Source organism: Lasioglossum baleicum, chromosome 2 (assembly GCF_051020765.1).
Source record: "Lasioglossum baleicum chromosome 2, iyLasBale1, whole genome shotgun sequence".
Taxonomy (NCBI): domain Eukaryota; kingdom Metazoa; phylum Arthropoda; class Insecta; order Hymenoptera; family Halictidae; genus Lasioglossum; species Lasioglossum baleicum.
The window spans coordinates 13,318,724-13,330,566 of NC_134930.1; the positions used below are offsets into that span (position 1 = coordinate 13,318,724).

The 11,843-nt window shown below is 37.8% G+C and overlaps 1 protein-coding gene across 1 annotated transcript in view; it reads right to left on the minus strand.

The window, feature by feature from the left end:
- The window catches only part of Snf4agamma (SNF4/AMP-activated protein kinase gamma subunit), a 180,690-nt gene extending 168,984 nt beyond the window's left edge, over positions 1-11,706 (minus strand). The window contains exon 1 of the mRNA XM_076439741.1: positions 9,846-11,706. The gene's annotated coding sequence lies outside the window, so the exon portion shown is untranslated. The remainder of the gene's footprint in view (positions 1-9,845) is intronic.
- Positions 11,707-11,843: the final 137 nt, after the last annotated feature.

Consider the following 11,843-nt stretch of genomic DNA (forward strand, 5'->3'; position numbering starts at 1 on the left):
CTGGCAAAAATCCTTAGATTTGTTTCAGTTATAGGCTGAAACTCGTAAAAACTGCAATTTTGACCATCTCTAATATTATACTATATCAACAGTTTTCAATCCCTGGTTCAAAACAATAAAGAAATTGAAAGAATATAAGAACGTTGAAATATTAATTTTATCAAAATCGTTTAAGAAAATAAGTAATCGTAAAATGTCTTCTGCTTCTTGCAGTCGATGTAAACGAGTTTTATTTTGCATAAAGATCCGCAGTCTATCCATGAGATACCCGGGTACTCGGATAATTTTTGTTTCCCCGAATATCCGGGTACCCGAGGAATTTTTGTTTATCCAGATATCTCACGGGTAACCCGGGTATCCGGGTATCTCATAAGTAACAGCTCTACTTTAAACGTGTGTAGCTCTTATTGCAACGGTGACCTATATAACTGACACAGTTCTACAAAATCTATTTTTTAATTTTTCAATATAGGACTCCGTAAAATTGAGTTTTTTCAAGCATTTAGAAGTTAGAAGTTTACTAAATTATACAGGGTATTTCCCCTAACTTGACCACCTTAAATATCTTTGTTGTTTTTAAAGATACGTCAAATGTCTGAAGGACAAAGTCGAATGGTAAAATGGGCTCATACGATACCAAAAAAATTTTATTTTTATGTATTTTTTTTAGAGATATGAAGGTCACCTTCGTTTCTTTAAATGGAATGAGGTATTTTTTGATACATCAATCGATGCAACCGGACATTCGTTATAAAAAAGTACTAACCTATGTATGTATGCCGAAAAGTTAATAGTTCAGGAGAGACATATTTCAATTTAAATAACTCTAAAACACCATTACATTAAACACTAACGTCTTAATACACACGACAGTAATGGTATTTTAGAGTTATTTAAATCGAAATGTGTATCTCCTGAACTATTAACTTTTCGACATACATAGGTTAGTACTTTTTTATAACGAATGTCCAGCTGCATCGATTGATGTATTAAAAAATACCACATTCCATTTTAAAAAAATGAAGGTGACCTTCATATCTCTAAAAAAAATTACATAAAAACAAAAAATCTTTTTGGTATCGTATAAGCCCCATTTTACCATTCAACTTTGTCCTTCAGACATTTGACGTATCTTTAAAAACAACAAAGATATTTAAGGTGGTCAAGTTAGGTGAAATACCCTGTATATGTATAAAGAAAGTTTCAGGAAAAATTGTAATTGACAGGAATTGCAAAGAAAACAGTAGATATCGATTTTACAATTACAACTTATAAAGTAATTTAACCAATCAATAATATATATATATATAAAGTCAAGTGTATAACCGATAACAAACTACACGGTATGTATATGTTTATGCCGGTTGACTCTATATAAAGGTACTATAAAGCAGAAATATCGATGGTAGCCATATTTAACTTTTCCGATGCCTAAGCCGATTATAGTCGCCGGCACCCGGTGGTATCGATTGTATATTAAGAACTGTAACGGTAAATGGCTGCGAAGATACTTATCAGACGAAAATTGCACGATAATGGAAGAATGAGCAAACGGGGTTGCGTAACTTATTATCAATCTTTATACTAGCAATGAGAATAAACAAACAGAAATGGCATCGCCTCTGTTATACATACAGAATAATATCTCTGAATACTTTCTCACTGCAGTAAACATACTAAGAAATTCAAATTTCAAGCTACATACAAGCAGTTGATGCTTTTACATAAATATTCCCAGTATAATTGATAAAAGTCGTAAGGTACAGAACGAAATAAATAATGGCCCAAAAATAACAGCTTCAAAAAAGGTTCATTGAACTCTATATGTCTAATAAATTTGTCATTTAGATGTACTTTACTATTTTTGGAATCAACTCTTTGCACTCGCAACGAGTGTGGTCTGCACATTTTCTACCAGCAAAATTTCTAGTATACATTCCAAGAACACTTTTCTTAGTACAGGAGAACCTCGCTCATTGCACACTAGCGATTCCCATCACAAGCTAGAAGTTCTGAAACTCGTGGTAGGGATTGCGGTGGCTACGTAATATTCCGAGCAGCTCCAGGGGAGTGGAGTGGGAAAGTGGAAAAACAGATCATTTTCTTGGTTGCCTCTTCGTTCCACTATACAAGGTGTCCGCGATAATTTGTACCAGCGTGTTTTTTGTAAACAATAAACACTACAAAAAAAACGAAGAAGAGGAAGAGTACTATATTTTACTAGCAATATGATAGCGTATCTCAATTATTTCTACTTTTAATATTTTTCTAGAAACAAAGGTGACCTTCATTTTTTAAAATGAACCTGTTTTTATGACTCTGAAAACCATTCTACATATACTAGCTGGTTGAACTCGTCTTAATGCCAGCTTTCATTTGATGTAAAAAAATATGTAGCATTTCATTTACAAAAATGAAGGTCGCCTTTGTTTCTAGAAAAATATTAAAAGTATAAAAAATTGAGATACGCTATCATATTGTTAGTAAAATATACTACAACTTCCTCCTCTTCGGTTTTTTCTCATGTTTACCGTTTACGAAAAAAACCCTGGTACAAATTATCGCGAACACTGTATGTATTATAATTGTATTCTTTGTCTACGAGGAGATGGCAAAGAGAAACTTGTACGTATGTATGCACCCACCCCTGATATATCTGTACATACATCTCGCAATGGCCCAAGTCGCCTGACGAAGAAAACACACGAGCCTATCGAGTGTGATGCGGTCACGACTTTCCGCTGTCCCTTCAGAATTGTGACGAAATTTTCAGAATACAATAACTGCTACAGATCTACAAAATGTATTTTCAAAAAATGTCAATATAGAACCACATAAAAAGAAATGGTGGTTTTTCGTAACAAAAAATAATTTCAATTTGATTATTTTATGTACGAATTATGAAGATATTAAACTAGAAAGTTGACAATTCAATGTTCGTCAAAACCATTATCCTGTTGCTAAACTTGTCGATGCGTGATGTATGATTTTCACTGTGAACAAGTGTAAGACTAAATGACGTCGCCGCGGCCGAAAGGAAATTGTCTATTTCGAATTGTCGCGTTCTTCAAACACCTTGTTCGACTGTTCCGAGCAGTGGCTATAAAAGAGAGCATTTGATAGGTGGTTGATCAACGGGTGCGCACAATGGCGCACAGAACAGCGTGAAAAGAAACCTTCACTGCGAATAGACAGAACAACCAGCGATTCGGAGAAAAAGAGTATGACTGGTTGAGGAGAAAGAGGGGGAAATCCAATGACGAATGATATGAAACGTGCGAGATTAGAGTGAATCCAATTTGTCTTGAATGCGACACGCTGCTGCAAACGCGCACCGATACACGCGGCCGCGTGTGTGCACGTGCATCATCTCCGATGCCCGGTGACGTTCTTTCTTTCTTCCGCAACAATGCCGACTAATTAACCGCTACGTCTACTCGACCTTGCAATTAATCGTACTGTTGCGCGTGTCTCTACGTATACGCTTCCGGCGTAATCCCTGATACATGGCCGATAGTCTTGCTAATTACGGGTGCACCCGTTCCAAATGACGCTTTCCATCAGAAATAAAAAATTCGAGTTTACCGTCTCTGTACACATGTTCCCCCGGATAGAAGCCTGTGTTAGGTCGGAATAGTTTGGCATCAGCAGACTTTTTTCTTTACGAAAATGGGTAAAGCAGAATTTAACAAAACATTATTTTCAACTCGTTGCGATTATTCAAATTTTGGGTAAACCCTTTATGTACTGCAGATTGCTCAACTTTAAGCGGCCATAGCTCCTCAACTATTGATCCTAGAGGTTCGATACATCGATCTGCATCCGTGCCGAGTACAAATCTACTGGATTACATACCAAATACATCATGATTCCTGGGAGAAAGGCACACTTTTTAAGTCCGGTAAAGTAAAGAGCAGCCAAAATTTTTAGTTTAGTCGTGAGAGTTTTGATGCAAGCGAAACGGAAACATTCATTGATTTTCCGAGTCCTTCAGATCCTTCCAAATTTTGTAAAAATGAAGCTGCAGTAAATCCTCTATGAACGAAAAAAGGCCGTACACGAATTACACGATAAACGCAAAAGAAATATCCGTTCCACTGTGGTAATCTGATCTCGGCTCGGGTATATCGGTGTGAACCACTACTAATACGACGGGAAGAATCGCAATCGTCTGCACAGTTCAAAGGCCCTCACAATGTAATACCAATATAAAATCTTTTTTATTATTACTTATTTTTTTATGAAACTTTCACCAATATATTTGTGGCATTTTTTAAATTAAAATAAGACCAAACACGATATAATTTCAACTGTATTTAGTGGTTTAATTGACGATGACCGTTTCGGTCGCTAGGAAGGACAGTGTGTGGGAAAGAAAGAGACGCGGAGAGTCGCAGTCGCTTCGGCCGCGCGCGGATTTTGCACGCTGCCCTTCTCTACGTTCGGCTTGACCTCAAAAAAATAGTGTCCCGTCAAGATCTATTGTCGATCTGCACGCAAATGTAAATTCGTACTCAATTGTGTCAATCGATCAACATATTTAGTCGTATTTTTTAACGATTTTACCCGCGCGGAAACTAAAACGGCGGACAACGCCCAAGGTGTTAAAGACGTAAGAAACCTTTCAGCTGGTAGAACAAGAATTTCTCTACATAGTCGAGAGTTTATGAGGGTTTATAAACCGCGTTCGATCCAACAGGTGGCCATTTTTAACCTTTTCTGTCGACACCGTTGGTAAGACACTTGGTAACTGAGGAAAGTGACGCGACAAAATGAGTTTCAATAAAACCTCTACACTCAAATGGAATACAAATAGCTTGTAGGTTTGCTCGCACAAGTTTTATCGTAAAGTGACAAAATTAGTGTTCGTAAAACAGTGATAAAGATCGCATTTGGAAAGAATAAAATTGACACCCTTTCAACTGAAGACGAATGACAATGTAAAAATAAATCAAGCTGGGTAATATACGTCCTACAACACGATACGTAAACATATTAAGTCGAAAAGCCCATTTTTCCGTAAAATTCAATCGCAGCGCCAGCATGCAAGCGTGTTTACCAAAACGACCTGTTACGCTGCACACGCAACAGAAACAAGCAGCGACAAAGAAAGGCAGCCTGGTGTAATCATGTTTCATTTAAACAACTTATTTGAATGTTGCATAGGTAGAGAGCGAATTTCTATGCCGCGAAGAATAGTGGCTGAGATAAATATAGAAAAAGAGTGAAACGGAGTCAGGATATGAAAAACTTTGAACACGGCATGTCAATTATCAAATAGGCACTACAAGTCGAACAGATGCTTCACATCATCTGCGGATTTGGGAAAAGGAGCAACACCTGGAACCAGACTAATAGACATGAAAATTTTGGTGGCTAAGAACTTCGCTTCTCTTGGCTAACAAAATTACAACAATTTTGCTGACGATCGTAGATACAGCTGAAACTGAATTGAAATTTTTTAAGTTGAAGATCAAGATACTTTTCCCGTTGATAATTTGATGTGCGTCGTACATATCATGCTCTCCGGCGTTATGGCACGCAGTCTGGACTATTCAGAACATGACAGAAATCGATACTGATTAACCCAGAAAGGACACAGCCAATGCGAATGATTCCGTACATATGAGATTGAGCGTAAGTAACGCTGGACTCGAGGCAAAGGCAATTTGTTGTGAATCCGTGTAAAGCATGCAAACGACATCAGAATCGAAAGGCTACCCACAATTTTCATTCGATATTTGGCGACGATGTTTCTTTCGCAACAAGAAAATCTCTATTCCCTTTTGAAGTTATCCGCTGGACACCGCTTACAACGAGAGGTCACAATGGCGAGGTCGTCGATTTTAATTAAACTTTCTCTCTGGCGAATCTAGAGCAAAAATAAGCACACCCATGTCCGAGTGTTTTCGACAATACCAATTATTTATGAAGATAACATTTAATTTTATGACATCCAGAAAATATCTTGATATATTTCATTTCTTAATCATATCTTAATTTTTCCGGGCTTTATCTGATTTCAATGTTCTCAGTACGCAACAGTATTGATATCTGACAAGTTTGCTATGTAATTCATTAGCATTCATAAAATGTTCATACTGCCGAAAATATTTATGTTTCAAATATTTTTACGAAGCATACCCACGCTACGGTCTGTCCGTTTCTTGCACAAAATACATAACTAGTTTCACTATTGACAAACGCACCACTAAATAAATAGCAACATTAGAAAGAAAGAGAAAAGAGAACATTTTTAAAGAAAAGAGAAACAAAGAAAAAAGGACTTCGGAGGGATAAGTAAGAGGGATTTTGAACAGGTTACCTTTACCTATATCGCTACCATAGCTGTTGCGATATGATTAACCCTTTGCCCTTCTTTGTCGAGCGTGACTCGACATCAGAGATACGAAAATGTAAATGAAACATGTTTTTATTTTTATTGATATTTTTTTATTTTTGTTTATATTTATTTAAATCGTATTTTTTAGTTAAAAACAAATATAAGTTCCACAAATATAAATTACAACAAAGTTTGAGAGAGCTATGTTTAATATAATCAGTAAACAAAATTGTTTTTAAAATAAGTAGGAGTCAAGGAACTGTCCTTTGAAGTAAATTTCAAATGAAACACTTAAATAGTAGGGAGTTGTTGGCAACAAAATTGGAAAACGATTCGGAGTGCAAAGGGTTAAGAGATGCAGTATATAGTATATGTATGAAAGAATTGTCTAGATATAATAAATTAAACTAAATGTTGCTTATCTTGATAAATAATGAATATATTATCAAAAACGCTCTGATATGAGTCAGCTTATTTTTGCTCTAGATTCGCAAGAAAAAGTTTAATTAAATTCGACAACCCCACCACTGTGACTTTTCCTTGTTAGTAACAAAACGAAAGATACCGCCGATCACTTCATGGTCTACTGGACAACTTTATGGCAACCATAAACTCTCGACCCACTCAAGAACAATGTCAAGCCGAATAGGCACCCTGATCCGCAATGCGTCGAAAGCCATTTCCGAGTCATCGTCTTATATCGAAAGAAAACTGTTAAAACCATTTCAGCAGAGCTGAGTTGTTACAAAATTTCAATCTGGCCTTAAACGACCAAATAAAAGTTGGTTACTCAACAAACTCAATAAAGAACATCATAAACTCAACTTTTAGCGATGTACATAGATCATTTGAAGACTCAATCCTTTGGTAGTATTGTAGATCATTAGTGGGAACGCTCTCAATTTTCATTAATTCCTATCTCAATTTATGTAATAATTCCGATACATTTACTGTCCATTAATTGTTATTAAAAATTGCTCTTTCGTATACACCCTTCTAGCGAAGAAAATTCATTTGGTCAATTCGAAAGATTTCTAAACGCACCGATTCAACTTACGCATGCACCCCATTTTCAGTGATATCACAAATATTTGGAAAATAGAACGGTGACGCAAGTAGCGGTTACTAGCCGGCGTCGAAGTGTTTGCATTGGGAACAGAGTCGAATCCAATCTCGGATAAAAGCAAATTCACCAATCATTTCAATAATTTCTTCTTATTAATGAATCGCGTATTCGTGTACACTGGAACCGAGAAAATGGAACGGAAATGTCCAAATAAGGACATTTCAGAATAATTAAAAATATCAATAATCATTAATGAATGATATTAAATCATTCTCCATCATATGTGTGTATAATGTATATCGTTTCTTTTTCTATTCTAAACAACAGAGAAGCAGTATTTTAATTTAACAATTTATATAAAATAAATTAATTTTACAAAGCATCATAGAACGGTTTCTACGTAACACAAATAACGAAAACTATTCATTAATGTAAACTCAGTATACGTCCCTTCGAAATAAATAAATTTTTCTGATGAAAGGAACATTGTACGCGCACACACAATGTTTATATTATTCTCTTTCCACGGTATTATTTTGGTTCCCTCGATGCATAAATTTGAACAACTTTTAATAATACCGAGCAGGTTAACACAGCCTTTATTCCCGCAACGATACCAAACAGAAAAAAAAGATGAAATAAAAGAAAAAGCTTTTAACCCGACACAATACGTAACGCTTGGTTGCACGTATAGAGTTCATCGAACGAGCCTTCGATTTACTCGCATATGTAACAGTAATTATCGCGAGTAATTAATAGTCTAACGGCAGCGTTCGACAGTCGCACTAATGCGCGCCGCTAAGTGATTACGAAAATATTTACACACAAATGAGGTATTAATGCCGTACAGAAAAGTTAGTTCAACGAAGGAAGGTTTGATCTGCACACAAAAATGTGCGTTCCCCTTTATCACGAGAAATTAATGCCATTTGACCGTCATTTTATAATTCTTTGTCAAGTTACGTCAGGTGCATCCGTAATAGACTGCAGATTTTATGCATTTATGGCGAAAATGGTTGGGTGTAATTTCAAACGATAAAAAGATTATAAGAATTTAAAAATATTGTTATATTATTTCCAATCTGTTAATCATGTTAAGAAAGAAAACAAATTTCTTTTTCACTCCAATTTGTTGCAATTCAGGTATAAAATCTCTATTTTGCATAAAGATCCGCCGTCTAGGAATAACAACACTGAAGAGCTCACACATCAAGAAAAATAAAACGTTTAATCTACCTGTTGCGTACAAATAAATAAAATACAGTATCCCGTTAAAAAGGAAAACAGAAACAACCACCTAATTAATCTATTCCAACAGAATAAAACGATTGTTAATACGCGCTCCACAAAATTATATAACATTTTTATGAACTCCCAATAATAACAAAAATATTTCGAGTGACAATTTCAGATGAAACACTCTGTATGTTAAAATGTAAATATATTTATATCTATATTTATTTGTGCTTGTATTGTTCCTTCTATTTAAAGCTAAAGCCGTGGGGTATAAGAAGAACGCTCCGCGTGCATACATACAGCTTATACACTTGAGATGTTGCAAAGGGACATAATGTAGGTTAGGTATCTTGAATACTAAACAGACGCATCTTCGTCAAAATGGGGGTCTATTATGCGCTTTCGCCATTACGGGAATGCCCTATAGGCACCTTCACAATGTATAACAATAAACACTTCAAAATTATCGAATAAACTACACGGGAAAATTTCAAACAGGCATAAGCTCTTGAAAATTTGTATGTACATACATAGTTTGTAGTAAAATCGAAATACTAGTACATATCTATGTTCGTAAAACTGTTTGAAAAGAATGTTTTCAACTATAAAATTATAACACTAACTTCATTCAAAACCATAACTTGTGAACTTAAAATTAAATAAATGCATCGTACACGTACGTCAGGAAATATTAATGTTCCCTTTATATCTTTTACATCATGTTCGTATACAACACAATCTAAAACAAAACTGGCCGCGTGATACTATGCATATTTCAGTTTTTCAATGCAGAACCAATCATCTCTGTATAATTGTTTACTTATATTTCATCACATGAAAAAGATAAAGACAACTCCCCGACTACCCACCCCTTGCCTACCCCACCCTTAAGGGAGCCTCTGTAACGGTACCATGTGCATCGCACAGAAGACTCCCGTAAATATCGTACGGAATGAATAAAACTACTCTTATCCCCTTGGTTTCGAAGAAACAAATACAATACTGCATACAGTATAGAATACTTCTCGCTGCATACAGATAATTGTCAGAAATTGATCGCGAGAATGCAGTGGTGCGGTTCGTGATACTTGTCACTGGAACCATATGTTGTTCTATTTAGCTAGGAGCGGCACGAATCATTAGTGCTTATGCGAACACGTGGCGTGTCGTACGAAATACAGGAAATAAAAATAAACTCACCTTGAAGCAATGCGCTGCACCGTGCAAAAATTTTCGGGGAGCGGTGACGTTAATTTGCGTAATAATCGACCTGGCGTCTGTCACGATTAATTTCTGTCCCCGGCCGGTGTGTCCCCGGTAGTAATAAATTATTAATATCTAGAAGCGTTTCCCATAATACTCGACGTGCTCACTAAGGAATTATTCACCACTGAACTGGTTTACACACCGCCGATAAACAGGTAATACCGGCACAGTGTTTCTCCTCTGAAATTGGCGATTAAGTACAAACTATTCGGTAACTTGCAAAATAGTATCGTCGTGGTCGTCGTTCGAACTGATCACGCGATTCGTCTTCTTCGTGTCTGGTCGATCGAGCCCGAGATGCAACGTTCTTCAATTTTCTAGTAATTCCTGTGCATCGGTTGCGTTGAGGTTAGGTTTAACATTAAGTACGAAAATCGTGCGAGCCGTTCGGTGACGTCATAACGGGCCCTACGATCCGCCAGAAACGCGTCAGACTACAGATTTTTCTCGCCGAACTTCCGTAAACATTTGCTTCCGGTTTCTTGCATCGGTAACACGAGCAATCGCGTGTTCACATTTACAGAATCCCGATGATCGCGATATCGTCACAGCCAAATCAGCGATATTCACCGCTTGTTCCTCTCTGAATCGGAACGTTTAATTTATCGAAGCTTGCACTGCCGAAAACGCATTCTCAGTCGTCAGTGTATATGTGTGTGCGTGTGTGTACGTGTACTTGTATACGTATATATGTGTCAGTCGGTAACACAAACGCGGAAGGTAATCCCAGGCGGCGTCGATGAATCTCTTCAGTTTCCTTTTTCGAAACCTTTCGATGTATCGACCGTCTTGTTTTTTCCCGGAAACTTACGGTACACTAAAGAACGGACACAGATATACATTGAATTTGACCTCTTGCAATGGCGAGAAGAGAGAGAAACAGAGAGTTGTGCCTCCGTTTTTTTTTTCTCGCAGCGATGTATTAGAAACGTTTTGCTATCGCTATCCGATGAGATCAGCATGCACGCAGTGACATGACATCCGTGAAGAAAGAATCGTCGGAGTAATTGCCGCAACACATAAGTATATCTCTCTCTGTTACTTCCGATTTGTCATTCGATGCCGGGGCTCACGTATTAACACTTAACCTAAGCGCGTCTCGTAAAAATGCCGAGTGCACCACCCGTCGGTAGGTCTGGATATATCGTCGCTTCTAACCTTTGAAAACGTGAATTTTTCAGCTTGGTAAGTTTTCAATTTGACGTGAGTTAAATACACAAAGAGCGAAGCGATGAACGTTTAAGCGCGGTTCTCGTTGCTGTGTGCTCTCCACCGTGTAAAATCACTGGTCGCTGCCGCGCGACAAGCTTTTTCCACCGGTGAGCCTTAATTCTTGTAAGTATACGTTGATCACTCTTCCACACCGGACGGATGAATAAACCGCGAAGGTTTTCTTATTGAATGGCCGTGGCTATGGTGCCGCGTTATAGGCCGTAAAGCGGCCGGCACGCAGAAAACCGGTGGCGGTCTTGAGAAGCGCACACCCCCGATCGCGCATCCTTCCTGGAGCCCTGGCGAGAGCCAACTGCCCCGCGCGCTTGTACGCCGACATTCAAGGCGATTCTACAGACGACCAGCTGATCGAACTAATGGCCTGGGTGTCCGACTCGCGCACCGGCTCCTTTCCCTCGCTTGGCTCTCGCATCAATGTCACTTTACAGCATCGAGCTACACCTCGCCGAACACGAGCACTACCGAAAAACCAGGTCGTCGCAACTGCACTCGGCGAATTAAAACGGAAAACGAATAAACCGGAAAAGACAAACGACGATCGTGCGCCCCCCTCCTGCATACGGTATGATTACCACCTTGTATTAGCGAATTCAACGTTCGATCGTAGGAGGGCACCACTAACCGCAATGGTTGCACAACTTGCACAACCATTCCTGTTATTTTTATTACCGATATCGTTGCTCGAATAATCGACCAAAC